General features: G+C 41.8%; 1 protein-coding gene across 23 annotated transcripts in view; it reads right to left on the reverse strand.

The window, feature by feature from the left end:
• The window catches only part of LOC125455632 (alpha-(1,6)-fucosyltransferase), a 658,909-nt gene that overhangs the window by 211,864 nt on the left and 421,274 nt on the right, over positions 1-25,771 (reverse strand). For 2 of the 23 annotated variants that reach the window (XM_059649246.1, XM_048537875.2), the window contains one exon: positions 14,647-14,752. The exons of 19 other annotated variants lie outside the window; for them this stretch is intronic. The gene's annotated coding sequence lies outside the window, so the exon portion shown is untranslated. Of the gene's footprint in view, positions 1-14,646; positions 14,753-24,756; positions 24,827-25,771 lie in introns of those variants that run through there. 2 more of the 23 variants (XM_048537874.2, XM_048537878.2) reach the window with 2 other exon arrangements.

Below are 25,771 nucleotides of genomic sequence, written 5' to 3' on the forward strand. Positions count from 1 at the left end.
GCTAGCCCTTCTTTCACAGCATCCAGCCAAAATTCGAGGATTTGAGTTAAGAAACACTCTGAATCTCACAGACCCAAGCTTCACCTTGATGTATCATGCAAGGTTTGCATAAAATCTGAATTTCTGACTGTAGTACAAGAACAAGTGAGTCACAGAATCACACCAGCTCTGTCAAACTATTGCAAAACTGTTTTTGAAAATATTCCTTACTGAATTCAATTCTACCTATAAAAAAAATGTACTCCACTTTCTTTAAAACACTTAGTTTTTTTGGAAAGAAACAAACTGTGTTTCATTAAGATGAAATAAGGTACCAAAGGGAGCATTATTTTTAAGCAAAAAACATTTTGTCTGACAGAACATTGCTGTTGGCAATTTACATGTGATCTAGTTAATTATGCTGAACCATTAAGACATCTAAAAGGAACAAATGTCAAGAGTTGAATGTTCAATCATAGAAGAGGCTCTAAGTTAAATCAAACATGCGTGTCTATTCACCATGTCGGATGGGAATGTGACTTACTGACTTCATCTGAACTCCTCACCATGGAAACACTTTCCGCGTATCTATTGTAGCCAACTCAAAATGGATCGCTACGTCCAACCAATGTATGTATATATGTCACTGGTACATATTATGCAAGAGTGCATTTAAATTCATTTACTTAAGGCAACGGGGGTATAATATTCATGCTACTGAGTTCATTGAAAGTGAATTAGGCAATTGGTGAACATTTTTTAAAGCACTGATGAATGATACAATATTAAAAGTTAGCCTAAATTCAAATAAAGTGCTTGAAACACAAGGTATTCCAATTGTTCTTTGACATCTTTAATATTTGCATCAGGAGAGGTCCATGAATTGGAGGAAAACAATTGAGAACCACTATTATTGAAGTGGACACTCAATTCATATTTTGTTAATCCAGCATGGATGGCTTTTATTTTTGTTGTGGCCTGTGAAATAAAATCAAAATGGAATCACAAGTGTGATAGACCTTGGAGAGCATTGGGATGGAGATAACATTTGCAATGAATTCTTTGTTAGCAAGATCTCTGCCCATAATCTATATAAGATCTACTGAAGATGGAATTTGAAGTTAGGTCAGTGACACCAGACTAAAGTGTGACAACTATTTAGAATATTATGCAAGTAATCTTCATAGAATTATAAAATCCCTGCAGTGCAGATCTATGCCGTTTGGTCCACTGAGTCTGCACCGACCCTCTAAAGAGTATCCCACAGAGCCACTCACCCACCGTATTCACATAACCCTGCACTTGACATGGCTAATGCCCCCAACCTACACATCCCGAAGGGCAATTTACCATGGTCAATCCCCCTAACCTGCACATCTTTGGTCTGCGGAACGAAACCCACACAGACTTGGGCGAACACGTAAACTCCACACAGACAGGCACCGTCGGCTGGAATTGAACCCGGATCCCCAGTGAAGCAGCAGTGCTAACTAGTGAGCTGCCGTGTTGCCCTTTGAAAGAATGCAATGCCAACACAGACAACTAATTGGCAAAATCATGCAAGAACTTTGAAAGATTCATACAAAAAAGCAGAATGGACACCAGACGGTTCTACAGACAGGGCTTCTCTTTTTAAAATGTACTTGCTCAAGGGTTTCACAGCTCCACGTGTATGCATAGCATCATAACAGGATTTTGGTTCTGTACATCATCTCTTTAGTACCCTGTGCTGCAACAAGTGGCCACAGTGACTGGAGCTTTTCTTTCCAGCGTGGAACTGATGGCTGACTCACGAGTGCACCCAGCATCTGATGCATGACACACATAGATTACATTTGATTAGATTAGATTCCCTACAGTGTGGAAACAGGCCCTTCGGCCCAACGAGTCCACACCGCCCCTTGAAGCATCCCACCCAGACCTATCCCCCTGTAACCCACACACCCCTGAACATTGCGGGAAATTTAGCATGGCCGATCCACCTAGCCTGCACGTCTTTGGACTGTGGGAGGAAACCCAAGCAGACACGGGGAGAATGTGCAAACTCCGCACAGACAGTCATCCGAGATGTTGGGTGCACTCGTGACTCAGTTCAAGGCAGGTATTGACTGAAGCACTGAATAACACTGGTCTCAAATCAGTATCGCTTGCTGTTTGACATTGCAGTGCATCCACATGGCACCTTAACAATACGGAAGCAGCCATCCTTCATATCCTGTTCTGAGTTCACTGAGCCTGAAATGTTAACTCTGTTTTTCCCTTCATACATGCTGCCAGGCCTGCTGAGCTTTTCCAGCCACTTTATTTTTGTTTCTTCTTCTCAAAAGCATGCACACATACCCTAGATGTCATTTTGAAACCTTAAGGATTTGATTAACCACTTTTGAGGAGAAATAACACAAATGCAACATGAGATTTCTGTCATTCTAAATACAAGTGAAGGGTGACAGAATGGCTCTATGGTTAGCACTAATGCCTCATAGCACCAAAGTTCAATCCCAGCCTCAGGCTCTGTATGGAGTTTGCACATTCTCCCTGTGTCTGCATGGGTTTCCTCTCACAGTCCAAAGGTGTTCAGGTTATGGGCACTGGCCATGCTATGTTACCCAAAGTGCCCTGGGATATGCAGGATTAGTCACGGAAAATCAGGGTTACAAAGATAGGGTGGATCTGGGTCAGAGGGTTGGCATGAACTCCAAGGGCCAAATGGCCTGCTCCCATACTGTAGGGATTCTGTGATTCTACAAGGGATTCAATGTGTTTTTATTTCCATTGCCTTTAGCTTGACCTTTTATGAAGGAAGAAATCATGAACATGTCCTCCAAGCTATTCTTTGTGTTCAGACAAATATCAGCAACCTTTCAATGGTGGGCAATGTTAACATAACCATCTCCCTTCAGCTAACTGTCAGAATGCTGAATAACTACAGTTTGTTAAAAAATGTACAAGAATTTTATTCTGTACACATTCTTCACCCAACATGTCATGTCTCCCAATGCTAGTCAGTTACGTATCACAATCTTTCAAATAAGGTAACAGTACCCAAAAACACACAAAATATCCAAGATCCTTTGAATTAGTAATAACTTGTCAATCACTCTGATTTCACTCCTGAGGGAAAGCAATTCCAGTTTTCAAAGGGTTTATTTATTTTGCTGTCATATCGCAACCAGAATTCTGCAGGTGCATCTTCCACTTTCCAAATGAGACATAAAGAGGGGCATTTTCAATTTGAATCCTTCGCAGAGACCTTTCTGATTGATTCCACAAAGTGTACACAATTTCACACTCATCAAATCATTGGAAAAGATGAATTGCCTGATTTCTATGTTCGGCCCATGCTTCTCAACATTGTTTTCAAATTCCGGTGATAAATTAAAACTAGCCATTATTGCAGGGCGATCTGCACCATTGGGTAGGGTTTGGTCTCAAATGCCACTAACAGATAGCACAATATTTAGCTCCTGCGCAGTTTCTTCACATCTGTGTACGTGATTTGCAGCTTACAATGCTTGTAAATGAAGAGAAGTATCTTCACAAAGTCTCACAGTGTTACCTTTGACCAGTAGAATTGAGGAGCATCATATCTTGTTAATTGGTTGACAACTAGTCTGTCTTTACTTGTCACTATACGTGCCTCAACCATACGAAGTGTACATTGTCTACTGATGCAATTATCCTCCGACTTTAAACCTTATGGGATTCAAAGCTCCGAAGTCACTACTTCACCTTTGGCTAAACTAAGTTGGTCAGCTGAAAAGCACAGAAGGTCCCCATTCTAACAGGAAGGTGAATAAACTAGATTACCAACAACACATCATGACTCGTTTCTTTATAAAGCAGTCTGCTTTCACCAGATAACAAGAGCACACACTGAGACGCAAGACAGGCATCAGCTTAAAAATGTTCATTGTTAATGAGGATGTTGAAATGTGATGAACGTATCCAAGCGAAATCTGTCTTTTCCTACATTAGAAGCTACTATTGCACAAAGAATCACCCATGTTAGAAGACTGATATTTCAAAGTCTTGAAACCATACTCCACAAATTATCATCTTGCAAAACAACACATTTATCATCATGCATACTTGTATCAGGGATTTTAAAACTTAGCTTGAAATTTTCTTGTTTTCTTTTCATCTCTGCTTGGTTGGTGCACAAAGAAAAATGCAAAGGGAAGTAAAAACCTCCTGAATGAAGGAAAGCCTGTACAAGTTTGGTTAACAGTCCAATTCTGACCATGAAAAACAATCTACCAAATGGTTTGGTTTTGGATTGAACATAAAACAATTCTGAAGAACGATGAGGGCATGTTCCTGTATCTGACATGACACCACATCTTATCACAGCGTACAGCATGCCTTTGCAAACCACAACAAGTTTGCTACATAGATAATAAAATGTGAGGCTGGATGAACACAGCAGGCCAAGCAGCATCTCAGGAGCACAAAAGCTGACGTTTCGGGCCTAGACCCTTCATCAGAGAGGGGGATGGGGGGAGGGAACTGGAATAAATAGGGAGAGAGGGGGAGGCGGACCGAAGATGGAGAGTAAAGAAGATAGGTGGAGAGAGTGTAGGTGGGGAGGTAGGGAGGGGATAGGTCAGTCCAGGGAAGACGGACAGGTCAAGGAGGTGGAATGAGGTTAGTAGGTAGCTGGGGGTGCGGCTTGGGGTGGGAGGAAGGGATGGGTGAGAGGAAGAACCGGTTAGGGAGGCAGAGACAGGTTGGACTGGTTTTGGGATGCAGTGGGTGGAGGGGAAGAGCTGGGCTGGTTGTCTGGTGCAGTGGGGGGAGGGGATGAACTGGGCTGGTTCAGGGATGCAGTAGGGGAAGGGGAGATTTTGAAACTGGTGAAGTCCACATTGATACCATATGGCTGCAGGGTTCCCAGGCAGAATATGAGTTGCTGTTCCTGCAACCTTCGGGTGGCATCATTGTGGCAGTGCAGGAGGCCCATGATGGACATGTCATCAAGAGAATGGGAGGGGGAGTGGAAATGGTTTGCGACTGGGAGGTGCAGTTGTTTGTTGCGAACTGAGCGGAGGTGTTCTGCAAAGCGGTCCCCAAGCCTCCGCTTGGTTTCCCCAATGTAGAGGAAGCCGCACCGGGTACAGTGGATGCAGTATACCACATTGGCAGATGTGCAGGTGAACCTCTGCTTAATGTGGAATGTCATCTTGGGGCCTGGGATGGGGGTGAGGGAGGAGGCGTGGGGACAAGTGTAGCATTTCCTGCGGTTGCAGGGGAAGGTGCCGGGTGTGGTGGGGTTGGAGGGCAGTGTGGAGCGAACAAGGGAGTCACGGAGAGAGTGGTCTCTCCGGAAAGCAGACAGGGGAGGGGATGGAAAAATGTCTTGGGTGGTGGGGTCGGATTGTAAATGGCGGAAGTGTCGGAGGATAATGCGTTGTATCCGGAGGTTGGTAGGGTGGTGTGTGAGAACGAGGGGGATCCTCTTGGGGGCGGGGTGTGAGGGATGTGTCGCGGGAAATGCGGGAGACGCTGTCAAGGGCGTTCTCGATCACCGTGGGGGGAAAGTTGCGGTCCTTAAAGAACTTGGACATCTGGGATGTGCGGGAGTGGAATGTCTTATCGTGGGAGCAGATGCGGCGGAGGCGGAGGAATTGGGAATAGGGGATGGAATTTTTGCAGGAGGGTGGGTGGGAGGAGGTGTATTCTAGGTAGCTGTGGGAGTCGGTGGGCTTGAAATGGACATCAGTTACAAGCTGGTTACCTGAGATGGAGACTGAGAGGTCCAGGAAGGTGAGGGATGTGTTGGAGATGGCCCAGGTGAACTGAAGGTTGGGGTGGAAGGTGTTGGTGAAGTGGATGAACTGTTCGAGCTCCTCTGGGGAGCAAGAGGCGGCGCCGATACAGTCATCAATGTACCGGAGGAAGAGGTGGGGTTTGGGGCCTGTGTAGGTGCGGAAGAGGGACTGTTCCACGTAACCTACAAAGAGGCAGGCATAGCTGGGGCCCATGCGGGTGCCCATGGCCACCCCCTTAGTCTGTAGGAAGTGGGAGGAGTCAAAAGAGAAGTTGTTGAGTGTGAGGACGAGTTCAGCTAGGCGGATGAGAGTGTCGGTGGAGGGGGCCTGGTCGGGCCTGCGGGACAGGAAGAAGCGGAGGGCCTTGAGGCCATCTCCATGCGGAATGCAGGTGTACAGGGACTGGACGTCCATGGTGAAGATGAGGTGTTGGGGGCCAGGGAATTGGAAGTCCTGGAGGAGGTGGAGGGCGTGGGTGGTGTCACGGACATAGGTGGGGAGTTCCTGGACCAAAGGGGAGAAAATGGAGTCCAGATAGGTGGAGATGAGTTCGGTGGGGCAGGAGCAGGCTGAGACAATGGGTCGTCCAGGGCAGGCAGGTTTGTGGATTTTGGGAAGGAGATAGAAACGGGCCGTGCGGGGTTGGGGAACAATGAGGTTGGAGGCTGTGGGTGGGAGGTCCCCTGAGGTGATGAGGTCGTGAATGGTGTTGGAGATGATGGTTTGGTGCTCGGGTGTGGGGTCATGATCGAGGAGGCGGTAGGAGGTGGTGTCGGAGAGTTGGCGTCTGGCCTCGGCGATGTAGAGGTCAGTGCGCCATACTACCACTGCGCCACCCTTGTCTGCGGGTTTGATGGTGAGGTTGGGGTTGGAGCGGAGGGAGCGGAGGGCTGCCCGTTCTGCGGGGGAGAGGTTGGAGTGGGTGAGAGGGGTGGAGAGGTTGAGGCGGTTAATGTCTCAACGGCAGTTGGAGATGAAGAGGTCGAGGGAGGGTAGGAGGCCTGGGGGTGGTGTCCAGGAGGAGGACTTGTGTTGGAAGCGGGTGAAGGGGTCGGTGGAAGGAGGGTTGGGTTCCCGGTTGAAGAAGTAGGCATGGAGGCGAAGACGGCGGAAAAACTGCTCTATGTCCGACCGTGACTGGTATTCGTTGATGTGTGGTTGTAGGGGGACAAAGGTGAGCCCCTTGCTAAGGGCTGACCGTTCGTCCTCAGTCAGTGGGAGGTCTGGGGGGATGGTGAAGATGCGGCAGGGCTCAGTGTGGCTGTCTCCTCTGGGGTTGCAGGCTGTGGAGGTTGTGGGCGGAGCGATGAGGTCGTCGGCCGTGGGCAGTCCACAAGTTTGCTACACCCTTCTTTCACATGGACAGTAGTGATCCTCTATCAATAGAGATATCTCAAGGGTTCTATAGATTACAATGTGAATCAACCTCTGTAAAATATGTGTAGATGTTGCTACACAGTTACAGGTTTCCCTTAAGTTCAAAAAAAGTATTAGCAGTTCATTATGGAGGAAGGAAGCAGGTGCTGAGTCTGCACTTCAACACAACATTTAAAATCTCACGATTTGATGCTTCAACTTCAAATAGCTTAACATGTCAAACGTTGCAACTAGGGAACGTAGCCTGTTGGAAGTAATCAAGAACCAATTAACACAATGCACAGCTCTGCTCCATGGAATGAAAAACTGCAACACAGCACCCCATGATTTGAGAAGTGGCTCCTTTCACGTATCTTATGATACAGTATGTATCATGAAGAATCAGGACAGCAAGTACACTGACGTCACATCCTTCGTCAAAAATTTGGAATAGGAATTACTATGGTAAGGCAGACAAAAATAGACTGACCACATTCTATAAAATGTGAAATGGATTGGTAGTAATTGACAAAAACAGGTACCTGCACCTTTATCAATGATAAAACAGGAGGTTGTCACCCACACAAACTACAAAGTCCATGTGTTCCCAAGGCAGCGTAGCATCAATTTTTCTTGGAAGAACAATCCCACAATATAATAAAGTTTCTAAAGGGAAGTTAGTCCCATCACGTGGCTTCAAGTCCACTTTTTTTAAATTTCCATTTGAAAGTTTTCATTATTTAAGACAATCATCTTGGCATGATAGCGAGTGATAACTTTATAAATGTTGGTGAAACATGGATGCTAGTCAGTGACGCCAGCCCCAGTAAAGCAGGACCGAAGAACACAGGAATGGGAATAGGCGATTCTGCCCAGTGAATCTAACCCACTGGCCAATATGATCAGGCCTGAATGAACTTTGAGATACTTTCTCCCCCACACTATCCTTACAACCCTGTCCTACTGGAAGGTAGACATTTATCAATCTTAAACAAACTCAAAGACTGGGACTCCACAGCTGTCTATGATAGGGAATTCCAAAGGTGCGCAACCCTTTGAGTAAAAGATCTTCTCATCTCATACCTCAGCGAAACCCCTTTCTTTTCAAGTGGTGTCCCAGGTCTAGACTCCTTGACCAGTCCAAGTATCTTACCTGCATAAGCTGCTTCAATCCCGGTAAGTAATTTGTCAATGGCAATGAGATCACCCCACATCTTTTGAAACTCTAGAGAATACAGGTCCAGCGTGCCTTGTCTACAAAGGCCAGGCCTGCCATCCCGGAAACAAGTCTGTTGAATCTCTAATGCACTCCCTCTATGTTGATAATGTCTTTCCCCAGGTGAGGAGATCAGGACTGCAAGCAGCTCTAAAGATGCAGTGTCACCAAACTCCTACAAAATTCAAGGATGACACATATCTCCTCACAATGAAGACAAACATTGTGAGTTTCTTAACAAGTTTCTGCACCTGCATGGTAGCCTTAAGTGACAAGGAAACCTAGGTCCCTTTGTATATATACACTGTCCAACCTCTTACCGTTTAATAAATGCTGTTACACATCTGTTACTCCTCCCAAAGTGGATAACCTGACAATTTTCCACATCATATTCTGCAATGATCTTGACCAATCACTAAACCTATCCAAATCCTCCTTCAGTGATAATGGGAACTGCAGATGCTGGAGAATTCCAAGATAATAAAATGTGAGGCTGGATGAACACAGCAGGCCAAGCAGCATAAGATAATAAAATGTGAGGCTGGATGAACACAGCAGGCCAAGCAGGCTCTCTGATGAAGGGTCTAGGCCCGAAACGTCAGCTTTTGTGCTCCTGAGATGCTGCTTGGCCTGCTATGTTCATCCAGCCTCACATTTTATTATCTTCAAATCCTCCTTCAGGTCACTTTACATCTTCCTTCCAAGACACATTCCTCCTTGGCTTTGCGTCATTCACAAATCTGGAAATATTCCATTTAAACTCCATTTCCAAATGATTGATATACATTGTTAACAGCTGGGGTTCATGTACTGAGTCCTTGCAGTACCCGACTAGTCAAAGCCCGTCAATATAACAAAAACCCATTTATTCTTGCTCTCTGTTTTCTGCCTATCAGCAAGTCTTCGATTCATGCCAGTCAGTTCATTACCTCCTGTATGACATTCTTTAACTTTTCCAACTAGCCTCTTGCAGAAAACTTTATTAACATTGAAAATCTAAATATACTATGTCCATCAATCTTGGCTCTCCATCAATCTTGTTTGTAACAGCTTCGAAAAGTTCAAACAATTTTGCCAAATGAGATTTCCCATTCACAAATGCCTGCTGGCTATGCCCAATCAGCGATCTATTTATCTTTTCCTTCGCAACAAATTCTTGCATTTTCCCTATCACTGGTGAGGCTGACAGGCCTGCGGTCCCCTGTTTTCACCCTCACCCACTTTTTAAATAGTGGGGAGACATTTGCTACATTCTAATCCAAAGGAATCATTCCAGAATTGACAGATCTTTGCAAGATAATCACAAACACCATCTATTCCCACAGCCACCTCCCTCAAAACTCTAAGGCACACACTATAAGGTCCTGGCAATTTATCAACTTTCTGCTCTATTGATTTCTCTAGTACAATCAACTTACTGATACTCATTCCCTTCAGAAGCTGAAAATTTGGCAAGGCACTGTGGTAGCACAGTGTAGTTCAGACAAGCGATCAACTACATCCCTTCACAAGAGTTTCTATCTGAAAATATTCAAACTCTGGCAATAGTGTCAGACCTAAGTTTGTAGGTTTGAGGCATTGTATCTTTCTACTTAAGTTTCAAGTTCAAAGATGAAAGATGATAACTACAGAGGATCCAAAGCAGTCCATTCAAGATACCCACGGACAGCACTGTGCAGCTAAGGCTGGGTTGTCACAGAACTCCACAGTCTACCCTAACAGTCAACTCAGTCCGAATTTCAGAACAGCATACCACTGATAAACTTCATGCCTCTCCTGTATCAGCTGCCCTGTGCCCTTGGACAGTTCTCCACCGCAATCCCACGCCCCCAACTAGCTCAGATCATACTCTTCCAGCCAGCATATATTAACCTTTCAACTCAATTGAGGAAGAGGATGACAAGTCACTGAAATGACAGACCAACACTGAAACCAATGTGCACTTAAATACCCCCAGCCTGTCTAGTCTAGAAATGCATTGTTTGGAAACACCAGTTGTCTGGATTTTCAGAGGTGATCTTGAATATCATCAGCATTATTTTAATACGGTGCTTTGAGAACGGAAGCATGGAAGATGCAAGGTTTGAGTAGGAAAACTTTTTTTATTGCTACTTTATAATATTTGATACTGTTATGTTTCAGGTAAACACTTAAATTTACGGTGTTTACCAGATCATACAATGTGATTAGATACTCCAAGCTCATTGTGCATTCCAGGATATCAGAAAAGTGGAAATAGTTTGCTTTTAAGCATTCCAACCTGGAGACAGGAGTCAAACTTTTAGATTTTAAAGGTATCGAGGGGTATGGAGAGAAAGTAGGAATTATGGCATTGAGATAGAGGACCACACCTATCATTTGAATGGTGAAAAGGGCTCAAAGTGCCAAATGGACCAGTTTGGCTTCTGGTTTCCCTGCTTTTTCATGACAGTGCATGTGTGTACACTTTCAATTTTATTTCAATACATTAATTCAACCTGAAAAAGTGATGCCAATACATCAGACTTATCGCAATGAAAGCGGAAATAAGGCAGTGACTAACTGACTATAATGCCTATTCATATTGTAGCGTCACACTTCTTGGGACTAATCCAGCCAGCTTCTTTTTTTGATACATTGCGAAGACTGGTGCTTGCTCCTTAAACATTAGTTGAATTAGGTAGTAACTCATTGTATACACTTTTCCCTCCAGAAGCTGGTCAAGCAAGGCCGAGCTCATGAACTTAGTGCGTGGAAGCAGCTCTGCTCGAGGAGTCAGAACCAATTCATTAGTTTGTTCACAATCAGAAACAGTTTCCAGATAATCAGTCAGGGATCTACAAAACGAATGCCAAGTTTATGGATGAGTGCATCAAATGACACACAGCTATGAATCCCAAATCCTGAGCTGCCATGAACATTCCAAACTACAAATATGCAGCTTTGCTTTGCCAGTGTGGAATCTGTTGTAAACGTCAGCATGGAAGCATGGATCTGGGACAGGGGAGGTGCTAAAGGCAGGAGTTTTTTTGTTCCTATGCAACCCAGACTAGCTCTGGTCATTGTGGCTACATTTCAATTTTGTGAGGGTAAAATATAAAGGAATGGAATCAAACAAAAAAAAATCATTTCACAACGTAATCAGGTCAATATTCATCTTGATGGATTCTCACAAATTAAAAATCCCTTCAGGATGTAGTCTATTGCTTGAAGTATGAAATAAGAAAGCAAGTAGCTAATGAATCAAAGCCCATCTCACTTCTCCCAGTAATCTCCCGTACAAGAGGGCAAATAACAGAGTGATGAGGAGATCAGTAACTGTCATGAGCAGGTTTCTATAACTTGCCAATTGCTCATATTTTGATTTATCCTTTCATAACTCCTGAAAAATTCAGTAAGCAATCCACCTCTGATGGTGTGTCGAACCAACTGCTCGCAGTTTTTTTTTTGCTGAGGAATAACGCTGCCACCAATCATCCTTTCTAATTAGTGTTCATCTTCCTGTTCATTTACAATGTGACACACTACCAAGGCAGGCAGGACCAGAACTCTGATCTTCTGGCCCAAAGGTAGGGGCACATTCACAAGACCATGTCTCAATCTTCCTTCCTACTCTTTTAAACAGAATTTCTACAGGTAAGATAACAGAATGATGGTATTTAATATGGCAGTCTTTGCTGTGTCTCTCACTGCTGCTTTTCTTGCATATCACCTTACTGAAATATTCAATTGTTCTCATCGTTAACTTTGCATCCACAGAAAAATCTGCTCTCGTTAACACTGATGGCACTCTTATTGAACTATTCCAGCAATTCATTCAGTTGTCCTTCATCACATGATTTTCTAATGTATGGAGGCTGAGGGAATTAATGGGGAAGCCATAAACAGAGAAGCCATTTAAAACTGTCATTGTACAACCAATGATCATTACAAAGTTATCTTAACACATTATCCTGATTCCTAATTGCTTTATTGAGAATAGTTTCAGTCAGTAAATGTCAGCAAGTCCCTTCATCTGACTAATTAATGGTCATTTATGTTACACATAACTTTAGCTCAGCCCAATGTCTGCATCCATACATTGATAAGTGATACATTTTATTAGCCTCTTCTTTGACCACTATTTCTTTCAGATACCTTTAAACAAAATTGTTCTGCTTAACATTCACTAGCAAGGTTGTCTAGCTTGTGGTAGGTTGCCTGAATACTTGCAGCATGAGTAGCAATGTCCTCCTTGATCATGTTTGCTAATTGTGTTTGCCCATGGAAAGGTAATTTTCCCACATGTCTGACTGCATTGGGAACTTGATAGCTTAAAATATTAGCTTCTAATTTGAATACAATCAGAAAAGATTCTGGTCAAACAGCTTTTAGATGTCTGACTGCTGCAAACCACAGTTCCTCAAACTTCTTCAAACCTCCAAAAAGGAAAAAGGTTACACAGTGAATTGTAGCATACAACATGTTTCCTGTAAAATGAAATGACTGTTAAAACAACAAACCTGCAAAAAGTCCATTCATCAAACCATTTGGATTGCTCAAATCAATTGCCTTCTAAGTGGAAATATGCCTTTGATTCAACAAATTCAACTTTCACTTCTCAACATCCTCTATGTACTACCACTCACATCAACAGGGTAAGTGCTATTTGTCAAAAATCAAACATGAGGGAAGACCTTCCTGTCTGTTCACCAAAGTGTGTTAGATCTAGCACATGGCATTTGCAAAATCTACCTGCTGCATCTGCCTGGGACTGCATTTTACTGTAGGTGAATTCTGGAATCAGTATCTGATATGAACAAATATGGATCATTCCAGTTCATTTCAACTTTATATAATGTGGGAGGAAGTACATCTGATTGTAATACAGATATTTACAGTGAGAGATAATGATTTTATAAATACATTCAATGGAAATGTGTTATTAACAAAATCACAAACAACAAATGCTATTTTAAAACACAGGTTGAATGGGATAAACGTACATAGAACAAAGAAAAGAACAAAGAAAATGAGGGCACAGGAACAGGTCCTTCGGCCCTCCAAGCCGATCCAGATCCTCTATCTGAACTTGCCGTCTATTTTCCAAGGATCTGTATCCCTCTGCTCCCTGCCCATTCATGTATGTCTAGATACATTTCAAATGACGCTATCGTGCCTACCTCTACCACCTCCGCTGGCAACGCGTTCCCGGCACCCACCACCCAAGTAGTAACAAGTGCAATTACACATTCTACAATATATAGTCTTCTGTGATAAAACCCACAGAATCACTTCATTGCACCAAGACACTGCTCCAGATTATGTTTCCCAGTTTCTTTCAATGGGGGTCTTGTGGTGCAGTGGGCAGCATAGGTGTTTCTGAGCCAGAGGTTTCAGCTTCAAGTCCCACTTCAAGACTCTGTGGCCAAGGAAGGTGTATTTACAACTCTGCCAAACACTGCAAATTCTGCCAACACTTGCCAATGGAGTAGGAGAAATTCCTGCTCAGTCGTATGAAGCAAAGTAACAGCAGTGACAAACATCACTAATCATAGTTCAGGAAGACACCCTTGTGTGCCAAAGACCATGCTGCCATAGCAACTTGGGCTCCTTTTGAGGGAGTGTTTGAGGACCCTGGATCTGTACTTGGACAAGGGTGATCTCACTGAAACTTACAGAATACCCAGAGGCCTGGAGACAGCAGACATGCAGCAGACCTTTCCATGGGGGGCAGAGAATTGGGCACGGCTTCAGAGTGGAGGGATGAACTTTCCAGAACTGAGATGAGGAGGAATTTCTTCAGCCAGAGGGCGGGTGAATTTGTGGAACTCATTGCCACAACCGTCTACAGAGGCCAAGTCACTGAGTATATTTAAGACAGAGGCAGACAGGTTCTTGGTTGTTAAGGGGATCAAGGTTATTACAGGGAGATGGCAGAAGAGGGTTGAGAAATATTACCTGCCATGATCAAATGGTGAAGCAAACATGATGGGATGAATGGCCTAATTGTGCTCCTATGTCTTAGGGAGTTATGAATTCACCGAATGTTCAAAGAGGGCATCATTTCCTGTATTTATTAGCTTAAATTCTGTTTCGCATAAAAATGGGCAACCTTGCTTGACTGATAAAATGGCCAAGGTTGATCACATGATTGCATTTCCAGAAACTTCTCAACCCTTGCATTGGTTTGACTGTCCAGCTACAGCTGGCATCCAGAATTTGTGAACAGGTTTTCTGCTTCCAGATATCTCTGGTCAAAGAAAAACTTTAAGACCCCTTCAATGCTAAAATGGGCACGAGTGCTTTTTAAAATCATCTATCAGTAGAATCTCTGATGTGTTACGTAAAGGTGCACCGTTACGTTACCGAAGTTTCAAGAAGTCCAAGAGACGGCCCATCTGCTCCTGAAATGCCTGTCCTCGTCACACATCTAAAATTACAACTGGCTGAACTGCTTCAGTTTCCAATTCCTCTGCCAGAAATAAGAAAGACACATAAGTCTAGATTACTGACAGTAGTATGATTGGACACTTATTCCAGGAAGCTATAAAACTCATGTGAAATGATTTTTAATGCTTCTGACTTACTGAAACTTTTATCTTACAATCTCTCAGTCTCCTGACCCCCGTTATTTTATGATTGTACATGAATAGAGCAGTGAAGCAATTTCCCACATTTTGGATGTTTTGTTAATACACCCTATTTTTATCTTAAAATAATTTTTGCTGTGTTTATTTCAGAAATTGGAATCCAAAAGAAACAAAGCCTGGGGACCACCCTTCAGACTAACTTAATACCAGACAGGAGTGAATTCTGTCTTGGCTTGAGTAAGGACAAGCAATCATAAATTAAAGTCATTCCCATTCCCCTGGTCAATGGAAACATATTAGTCAGAATTTTGTATTCAGCAACAAAAGAACACCTATCTCCATTGACCTTGATGACAAAGGTATTGCAGGTTTTAGAGCACAGTATCTCCCGAAACAATCATTTGACCTCCTGCTTCAGGCTCCCTTGCAGGATCTACGATTAAGGCAAATAACAGAAAGGCTCTTAACTAATCAGCCGCAAATAGAGTCCAAACCAGGGAGCGCAAAGCAGAAAACATTTGTTAGATTTATATCAACTCAAAGTTGGGGAATTACAAATAGGTGAATGATTAAAGAAACAAAAAAGGTAAAAGTGCTATTTTGTTTTAAAATCTCCAATACTACCTACTTTCTTTTCACATTTTGCCACAGTTAAACGAGTCATTTTCTATGATCAGCGAGATTGCTCAACACTAATGCTTACTTTTCACATTGTTAAGAACGTACTCAATTTATCTGTCTTTAAAGTGGAAACAGTAGACAAGTGTTCCAATTTCATGGTATTGGTGACAGCGGGTCAAGCCTGACAATAAACCATCAACTTTCACATTTAAATGGATGTGTGTCGGCATCTGCAAATGCCGACGATTTATCTCAGCCATAACTGAGAGTCCTGCTAGCCTCATTGCTATCCTTATTGTTGCACCTAGCCTATTGTTCTTCTCAATCCAGCAACATAAAGGAAATAGCAATTATGAATGCAACTTCGGCCAGAGTGCAGGCTTCAAGATAAATTTGAATGACGAAATGGCATTATGAATAGCTAGTTCAGTGAATGCCAGGTGAAAAAATAACTATTATGAACTTGACAAACGGAACTCACAATGCAATAAAGGATAAATCATGCATCAAACATATCACCTGTGGTAATTCTGAATGAAAAGTGAGGAATTCTAGTCTGCCTTGGAGAATTCATTTTAATTGACAATAAAAGGTTTTCCAAACACCTTACTGTTTGACTCTAATGAAACATCCACTATGTCTAGTGGGTGGTGCTTTTATTTTACTTTGGTTTTTTATAAACTGTTAAATTTCCTCAGTGTTCTGCATTCCAACTGAGTAACAATTTTCTGGTTCCATAGATTTCTTTGCTTCAATTAATGACAGAATTTACATAAAAGATCAGACATTTTAAAACAATGTTAACTGGATTTAATAACAAGGTCAATGTTAGATTGCACAGATAATAAAAGGTGAAACAGTATGGACCACATTAGTTGCACGGTGCTCTTTCTTTTAACCAATAAATACGCAAGTAGTCTCAATTTAAGCTTTGCCTGAACTGACTTTACTAAGTAACTGTACTTTGCAAAAAGGCGATATCACTGTATTATGCTAAGGAAGCATCAGAGGATATGAAAAGGTATAACAAAAAAGTGGTAAATACAGAAAATGCTGGAGATACACAGCAGACAGTATCTGAAACAGAAGGCAGTGTTAGCTTTCGATGGAGGCTGTTTACAGCCGAACCTTTCATTTTTGAAGGTTTACTGAGTTACCAAATTTCCTTATTCAAATTCAAATGGTAATTACTGTGAATATACTCACTGCCTGATCTGAGAGTCACTCTTCAATCTACTTCAGATTAACTTGAGACCGCGCACAGCTGAACAGTTAAAGATCGATTCCTCAGAATGTGAACCACAATGAAACTGACTGACATTACATCACAGAGTTGGTGTGATCCTGAAAGATGCAATGTCCAATCTTGCTGAGACCCAAAAACAGAATTTGAAGGAAGCATTCTCTAGCTCTGTCAGATCACTTCCATGTGGTCTTGTGGCTCTAATATGGATCATAAAAGTGATATAAAAGACCATGCATGGATTATGAAAAAGAAATTTAGTTAGGATTACTGTAGCCCCTTGTGGTAATGCTTTTCTCAGCTCCTTTGAAATTGTACATTTATCAGGTGCATCTATGCAGTATTTCTTTTGCTTTTAGATTTACATGATGCAAGCCCATCCTGCTGCATTGAGACACCAGCAGTGCAGACAGACATCAGTATGAAGCTGTCTCGATGAACATCAGATTTACAAATTTGAGCAATTTACAAGCAAGTAGGAAACGTAACTGAACAACAATAACGTACTCCATCTGTTCCTCATTTGGAAATGTTAGCAAGGCCCACCCAAGGGTTCCAATTGTGGCCTTTCTTGAAACTGATTCACACACCTTCAACTCTGCTTCTTGACAGGCAGTCTTCTATTAGTATTTCCAAGGAAACTAAAAGGAGACAAGTTCATTTTTGTTCGAACTACTCTCTCTTTCCAAAGAAAGGTACAATTACAACAAATAGACGTATGATTACTACCACTTAGATACTTCTTGATTCGTTGAAAATCACTGAGCACCTAATTGGTCCAGATCTCCTAATGGTGTCAGACAAAGCGTTGCTTTAAATGTTCCAGTGACTGCATTAGAACTGCCAGAGGATGCCACTAATTCACTACATTAAACTCAATGCTCATTATGTTTTCAACAACAATTGAGTACACACTGTTCAGTGCTTTCAATGCAAATAATTTGTCTTGCAATTTTCAGGGAGATATGCTGGATCTCTGAGATTTTCTCCAAATAGCCCAATTTGCCGATTTATTGAGCTCAGATCACATGCAATGGGAAATAACTTGGGAGACATTGGCAGCAAGGAGGACATGAGCTTATGCAATAAAATTCCAGTGACTAGAGCTGTTCAAGTCTGCAAACCTCCCAAAATGGGGGTTGACAAATTGACTGCCATTGGATGTCAAGCAGAAACAATCCACTCCTTCGAACAATCTTCGCATTTCACCTCACTGAATTTCTAAATGTTAAGCATCGTAACTGAGACAAATGAGAAGGAAAACACACAAGTCCAGCAGAATGGAGCTCATCCGATGTTTCGTAACTGATTCCATAAATTGAAATTCTACACTTGCATCAGACCTACATTTGCATTTGACTGTACTTTCTTGTCTCCTGGCCAACTGTCGAGATGAAAAATAGGTTGCATCAAAAAAAACTTTACAGTTTGTTTTTAACTGCACCACAGATTCCTTCATGAAATTGTCCCAAGTTGATACAAAATTCAGACCTGGGAGAGGAACTAATACATGATATTCAGAGCAAACTGCCATTTGACTAGCATCCTCCAACATGCACATGAAAGAGAAGCAAAACCTGATGGAAAACTGCACACCTTAACTGATTATATTTGCGATCAATGCTCAGTCAGGCACAGAAAATTAAACTGTTCCAAAATGTACTGGAGTTTAAATCTATGAGTAAATGTCAATCAAGCATTTTTTTTTATTTAATAGTGTCATTAAAAAGAAAATTTTAGCTTCTCTAGCACTTCCTAAAACCCAAATGAGTGGCAATTAAGTTCAAAAGCTTTTACAATTTTGTGCATCTTTGAAGATTCAGAAGGCTTCGTGCTGCTAAATCAATGAGACTGAAAAGATCAGTGAGACTGACAATGCAGGGCCAGAAACATAAACACCAGTCTGTGCAATATTGAGGTCTGATTTTATATACAGAGGCAGAGGGCTTAGGAACTAAGTGATCACTGGTTAGGCCATAGCTGGAATACTGAAAGATGTTGGCACAAAATCTAGCAGCAAGTATAAAAACTTTAAAATGATACAGAGGAGATATGCAAGTGTGAAGGAGAAGTTGGTGGATTTTGAACCATTGTAAGACAAGACTAATTTCAGTTTTCAAGACAGCGGAAAGTTTCAACAGAATAGCGAGAGACCTGGTGAGTGGATTACAAGAAATCACCGATTTTAAATCTTAAGCTATCTTTGGATTCATCAGAATCTGAATCTTCTCCCTAAACATGTCATGGAGACTGTTTCCAAAATAATTCTAAATATTCTGACTAATTTAAATGGGATTTGGTGAGACACTTGGATAGGAGAATGGGATAAAACACAGCTGCTCAACAGAGCTGAATATCTCGCCTTGCATAATAAGCTTTTACTTAAATTCATTCACAGAGGGCATCACTGGTTAGGCCAGCATTTATTGCCCATTCATTGTTCGGCAGAGGACAATTAACAGACATTACAATGCTGTGGGTCTGGAGTCACACAAAGGCTAGACCAGGGAGGGATGGCAGATTTCCTTTCCTAAGGACATGAGTGAACCAGATGGGTTTTTCTTTCCTGACAATCAACAATGGATTCATGGTTATTATTAGACACTTAATACCAGAACTTTATTGAATTCAAATTCTACCATCTGCTGTGGCAGGTTTCGAACCCGGGTCCCCAAAACATTAGCTGGGTCTTGGACTTAGCAGTCTAGCTACAATACGACTAGGCCATGTGTAGCCAAGGCTCTTCACTAACATCCTTTGACTGTCTCCATCCCATGTACCTTATCCCAACTGATCACCCTTTCTCAAGGCACTGAACATCAATGTAGATACCAAACAAGTCTCGTTACCTCAACCACACAAATTAGACACTTCATGACTCAGGCGGGTGAAAGCTTGGTTGCCAGTTGACAAGTTAAAAACTGGGACTGTGCAAGAGACCATAACTAGGTGGGGCACAAAGATCTCAAAGGGCTGTAGGAGCCCAAAAAGTAAACTTAGTTCAAAAGAAAGTGCTAAAATTAGTGACTAAAAATTAACTTTAAAGGGGCTTGGATGTTAAGGTACATCTTATTGTCCGCAAAACTTTCTAAGCTTCAAAAATGTTTAATTTTGCTGGTACATATTATTTTGTTTCTTACATGCTAAATATCTGTCCTCTGTACAAGGATGAATGCGGCCATTAAAAACTTCCTGTGCTCATTATCTTACAAGTGCAAAGGGGCTGCCAGCTGGGAGACTGTCACAGTCGTATTTTATAATGTCAGTGCTGGATCCAGGAACTGACGCTCCCACTTTATCCCATGTTATTCATATATACCTCAATGCTACAACAGAGCAGTATTTCTTCATCCAGAGACTGAGGAATTCTCTGCCACAGAAAGCAGCCGAGATCAAAATGCTGTACAGTTCCAAAGAGGAGGTAGATATCGCCCTGAGGGCTAAAGGGATCAAAGCATATGGTAAGCAAGTGGGAACAGGATACCGAGTTGGATCATCAGCTATGACCATACTGAATTGTGCAACAGGCTCAAACGGCCAAATGACCTACTCCTCCTCTGATTTTCTCATTTCTGTCTAACAGTGAGACACCAAAAGCAATCACAGATTTAATTATTCAACTCGGAACTTAATGTTATTCAGGAGGCTGCTCTGTCCAAATTATGACTGAACTTTTTGAATTTAGTCCCAGATGCGGCATTTTGCGCATAATCCTACAAATACATGCTCTTCCAGGACTTGTCCAATTTCATTTTGAAAGGTTCCCACAAAATCAGATTTCAGCAGCCTTTTAGGAATCATGTCCCAGACTCTCCAACTGCACTCTGGGTGAAATCATTTCTCATTCCATCCCAAATAACATGCCTTTTTCTTGAGAAATACAAGATGCTCTTAATAAATGACACAATGGATTTAAAAAAAAGACGAAGTTTGAATTAGGGCTTTTCTTTAAGGAGGCCATCTGCAGCTTTTCTAATCTTTTCATATCAATGAAACCACTCTCATCTGAAAGACCATCCTGGTCAATATCTGTGCCCTCTCTGATGCCTTGACATCCTTCCTACCATGTCGTGCCCAGAATTCCAGGCCTAAACAAAGACTGTTAAAATTTTAGAACAACTTTAAAACATGCTCCTATTTACAATGGAAAGTATTCTATGCAATATCTTAATTACTTCATCAACTTGCCCTGCAACCCAGAAGGATTAATGATTACACATTCGCAGATCAATGTGTGTTTGGATTCACCTCAAATGGCATCGATTTGATTCAACTAGCTCTCCATGAATTGTTTCTGCAAAGTTTGCTATTTTATATTTATCTGCATAAGGCAATATCTTTAACTGTCTGTCCATTTCACCACTTTGCCCACAGGCCACTGAAACACTGTAATCAGTAGCATAAACTATATATTCTACACGTTGCAATCAGTAGCAAAATAACAGCTAATTCATTGCTCAAAAACAGAAATTGCTGAAGAAACTCAGCAGGTCTGGCAACATCTGTGGACTGAAAGCAGAGTTGAAGCTTCGCATCAAGTGATCCTTCTTCCAAACAGATATCAGCCAGGAAAAGCTAGTGTCTATGCTAGAGACATAGGGAAGGATCAAGTGCATAGGCAGAGATGGAGGTGAGTGAGTGAGATAGAGAGAGAGAAGAGAGAGAAGAGAGAGAAGAGAGAGAAGAGAGAGAAGAGAGAGAAGAGAGAGAAGAGAGAGAAGAGAGAGAAGAGAGAGAAGAGAGAGAAGAGAGAGAAGGAAGAGAGAGAGAGAGAAGGAAGAGAGAGAGAGAGAGAAGGAAGAGAGAGAGAGAGAGAAGGAAGAGAGAGAGAGAGAAGGAAGAGAGAGAGAGAGAAGGAAGAGAGAGAGAGAGAGAGAGAGAGAGAGAGAAGAGAGGGAGAGAAAGAGAGGGAGAGAAGAGAGGGAGAGGAGAGAGAGATCAAAAGTTCAGACAAAGGGATGGATGATCACGTTCACTGTTCACAGTGTTTACAGACACCTCGAGATTTTTCACATGCTTTTGTCTAGCAATTTCCAGTCACTGGGAATTCAGAACAGATAGACTCCTCTGCTAGGATTCCTGGATCTGAGAACGCAAGCAACAGCCTGACTTCTCAATGAATTATTGCGTCCTTACTGAGACACACAAGTTGTGAAGCAGGAAATGTAAGTTTGAATTTTAAATTCTGTGTAAAGTCAAAGCCATTGAGAGAAATAGGGAAAGCAAGGTTAGATAGAGAGATAAGGAGAGGAACATTAAAAAAAATGAATATTATTCCTTACATTTTAGTTTTTAACTACCATCAAATTTCCAGATTACTTTCCTAATCTGGGCAAATGGAACTTGTGGAGTTATAGAGTCATACAGCACAGAAACAGGCCTTTCTTACCAAGCAGTCCATGCTGACCATAATCCCAAACTGAACTCGTCCCACCTGCCATGCTTGACCCATAGCTCTCCAAACATTTCTTATACATGTACTTCTCTAAATGCCTTTTAAACTTTCTAACTGTACCCGCATCTACCACTTTCTCTGGAGGTTCATGCCACTCTATATAGAAAAAGATGCCCCTCATGTCTCTTTTAAAATCTTTCTCTTCTTAAAACTACATCCCCCTAGTCTTGAACTTGCCCACCCAAGGGAAAATACAACTGCTTTATCAATGTCCCTCACGATTTTCTAAAACTCTGAGGGCATCCCTCAGCCTCCTACGCTCTGGTGAAACAATGTCCCACCCTATCCAGCCTCTCCTGATTTCTCAAACCTTCCATTACTAGCAAGATCTGGTAATTTTTTTTTAACCTTTCTAGCTTAATAATACCAATCCAATAGCAAGGTGACCAGAAAGAGAGAGCGAGCGAAGCTTTCAACATCAGAGATTTTTAATAGAAATTTGGACTTATCACACTGAAAAATTCTCTTCTCTGAACAGACAGTTCACAACTTTTTCAAGCACTGAAAGCCTGTATACTATTTGTGAAACAAAATCATTCTGCGCAGTTTACGTGCTTGAAATATAAATCACTGAGTGGGACATAAGCGGAGCAAACAAAGCCATTTCTTGTTGATTGTCACCTATGTATGAAGGTCCTAAAAGTAGTTGGTTGATTGAGTCTTTAATAATGATAAGTGCTGACAGCTTCACCATGTTCACGCAAACGTTCTGACCAATGTCACTAAAATGTCTCCTGCAATCAACCACAAACTCCAAAAATTGCATTCCCGGATACTCAAGTTCACAACATGTATTTAGGATGAGCAAAACAATGACCTCCATGCCAAACTCCGTGACATCACCGCACCATTCGCTCAATCCTTACACCATCATCCTCCAACCACTGTGTCTCAGCCAACTGTATCCCAATGTTGCAACCATCCATTTAGTCTCTTATGCTTCCATGGAAATAAACAAGTCTGTTAAGAGGCACTTAATCAAATATTTTATCAAATCCCTGCATACATCCACTGCACAAGCAAAGAATTCTGATTAGTCAGATATAATTGGCCGTTAACAAATCCGTTCCAGATTTTCCTCCTTAATGCACACTCGTCCCAAACGAGAATTCCGCTCAACCTTGGAAGCGATCACTATTTCCTCTGCTGATATTTGACCGACTAGCAGGTTCAAACCTCTTTTTTTTGGAACTGGGCATGTAGGATTTGAGTAGGAACGTCCACAATCCTCCTATTCTGGAGCACCCCTTTTAACTCTCAAGAGGATTGAAAGTTTATTGTCAGAGCTTCTGATAAATGGTACCCGAAAGTTTTAGCATGATAGGGGGAGCTCATTATAAATCAGGAAAGCACTCAAGTTTGGACAACATGCGCAGACACGCAAATGGATACACAAATGTATTGGAAAATCCAACCAATGCTCAGGATCCATGCCTGAACCAAATCCCCTTCATTTATATAAGAAGTCCTAACAACTGCATATGAAATCCCTTTAAGGAAAACTGTAGCTGCTCAGGGGGATTGCATTCAGGAAAGCATATCTATATGCTGAAAGACAAAACGTCCCTTTCCGAGATCACAGCATCTGTGGCACAAAATACAAACCTTCCCTTTCCTTGCATTCTCACCACGTAAAAATCAAAATGCACCACTCTGTTTCTAATTTGGACTTCGTGTATCCTTAAACCTCAATAGTGTTGGTGAGAAAGTGAGGACAGCAAAATTCCACCTCAAAGGAAAATATGGATCCTCGATGAAATCTGAACTGTTTATGAACCCTGTACATAACCACAATACTTGCCTCCTTACAAATACTTGCACAGATGGTGTTTGAAGTGCTGGACATGACCTACCTCTGTCCATCACCTCCAAGCTCCATCTAAAGGAAAAATCCATCATCACTGAAATTTTAGCACAAAGCTACTCAAGGGGGATGCGGAAATCAGCAGGTCATCCTAAAAGAATGCTGATAGCAGAAAATCCTGCAATGAAGGAGCTAACAAATGTAAATCCTTTTGCCAACTACGACTTAGGAAACTACTTTTGAAATGGACTGAACTAGGCAACATGCTGTTAAGCTGGCTTTTACATACGTGGTGGGGGAAAAAAAAACTGATTCTGTGCATGCCTTTTTTTCAAAATTATACCTTGCCGAGCGCATTATTCTGCAACCACTTATACTGAACAGAAACCAGCAGACACTTGGTACAGAACACTCCAATTCACTGCTGAACATTTAGTAAAATTTTCTCTAATGGCTTAAACTGTGGTCCACAAACATTAGCGCAGTAGTTTCTCTAGTTTTGTCTCGCATTCATTTTTTGTCAGTCGTACTGCAAAATAAATTCAGTGATGTTAATGACATTAGGTGAAAATTAAAGGCAAGCAGGTGCTATAAATTTATATAAACTACAAGCAATAACGACAGCAAATTAGAAATACTGAACTCTTCTGAACTGCAGAATTCATCATCGGGAATGCTCCTCATTTTGTACTGAGTTCAACTGCTCCCTGTAACTGGATGCTTCCGAAGCAGACCCACATCGAGGATCATTAAAAGAGTTTACCTTTCTTTTTTCACAGCCACTTTGCTGAGTTCTGCTCACTGAAGCTGTTGGCTGCCTAAAGGAAGTAGGCTGCTGATCATATCAGCAAGCATTCTGCCACATCCTGTGCTGTGACATTCACTACACTGGTTACCACCTTCTTTAAAGAAATTCTACAAATACAACACTTGTAACTGTTCTCAGAACCTACACCAGTTCTCGAAGCTCCTCAAAATAGAGGCACGTATCTCAGCGAAGAACGCTGTGCAGTTATTTCCTGCTTTGTCATTTCAGATCTCAAAAACAAACGGCATTGATTGCCAAATTTATTTCTGATCTATTTTTGAGTTCATAATATATTTTCCTGAATTAATTATCGTGACTCATTTTGATTTCTAGGACAGAATCTCAATTCACTACAAGTTGCTATTAAAAATTTATACATAAAATAACAGTGCAAGATGGACATAAGTTGCTGTGACATTTAAATAAACGGATGTATGAAGTAGGTCGTCCATTGCTGACAGAATAACTTCGCAAATTTACAGAGTATTTATTTTGCACTAATTCAGGCAAAATGCTGCTCCTGAAATAGACAATTGATGGCAATAAAATGAAATTGGATTTTGGGCCTCAACAAATTAATTCCCATTTCCACACAGCTCACAAATGACAAATTTATGGCATACATTCTATGTCCGCTTGTCCACAAGCAATTACATGTATGTCTTGGGCCCAGATCCATATGAAAAAGATGTTTCTCATGTTTACTCGACATGATGTGTGTTGAAGACAAAGTTTCAGCTACTTCTAAATAAAAAAACAGATAACCCCGTACTCTGCTAGCAGTAGCTGGCTTGTATAATTTTATGGCACAGATTCTAACAACTTCAGTTTGAGGTTGGGTTCACTTGGAGGCCAGGTGGTGCAAACATGATGAAGTACCAAGATAGCTGGGCTCACCATCTTTCTGTGAATCCATCATAGAGCCAAATCTCTGCAAAAATGTGAGCATTCCCATTTAAAAACACAAGTC

This window comes from Stegostoma tigrinum, chromosome 10, assembly GCF_030684315.1.
Source record: "Stegostoma tigrinum isolate sSteTig4 chromosome 10, sSteTig4.hap1, whole genome shotgun sequence".
NCBI classification, from domain to species: Eukaryota; Metazoa; Chordata; class Chondrichthyes; order Orectolobiformes; family Stegostomatidae; genus Stegostoma; species Stegostoma tigrinum.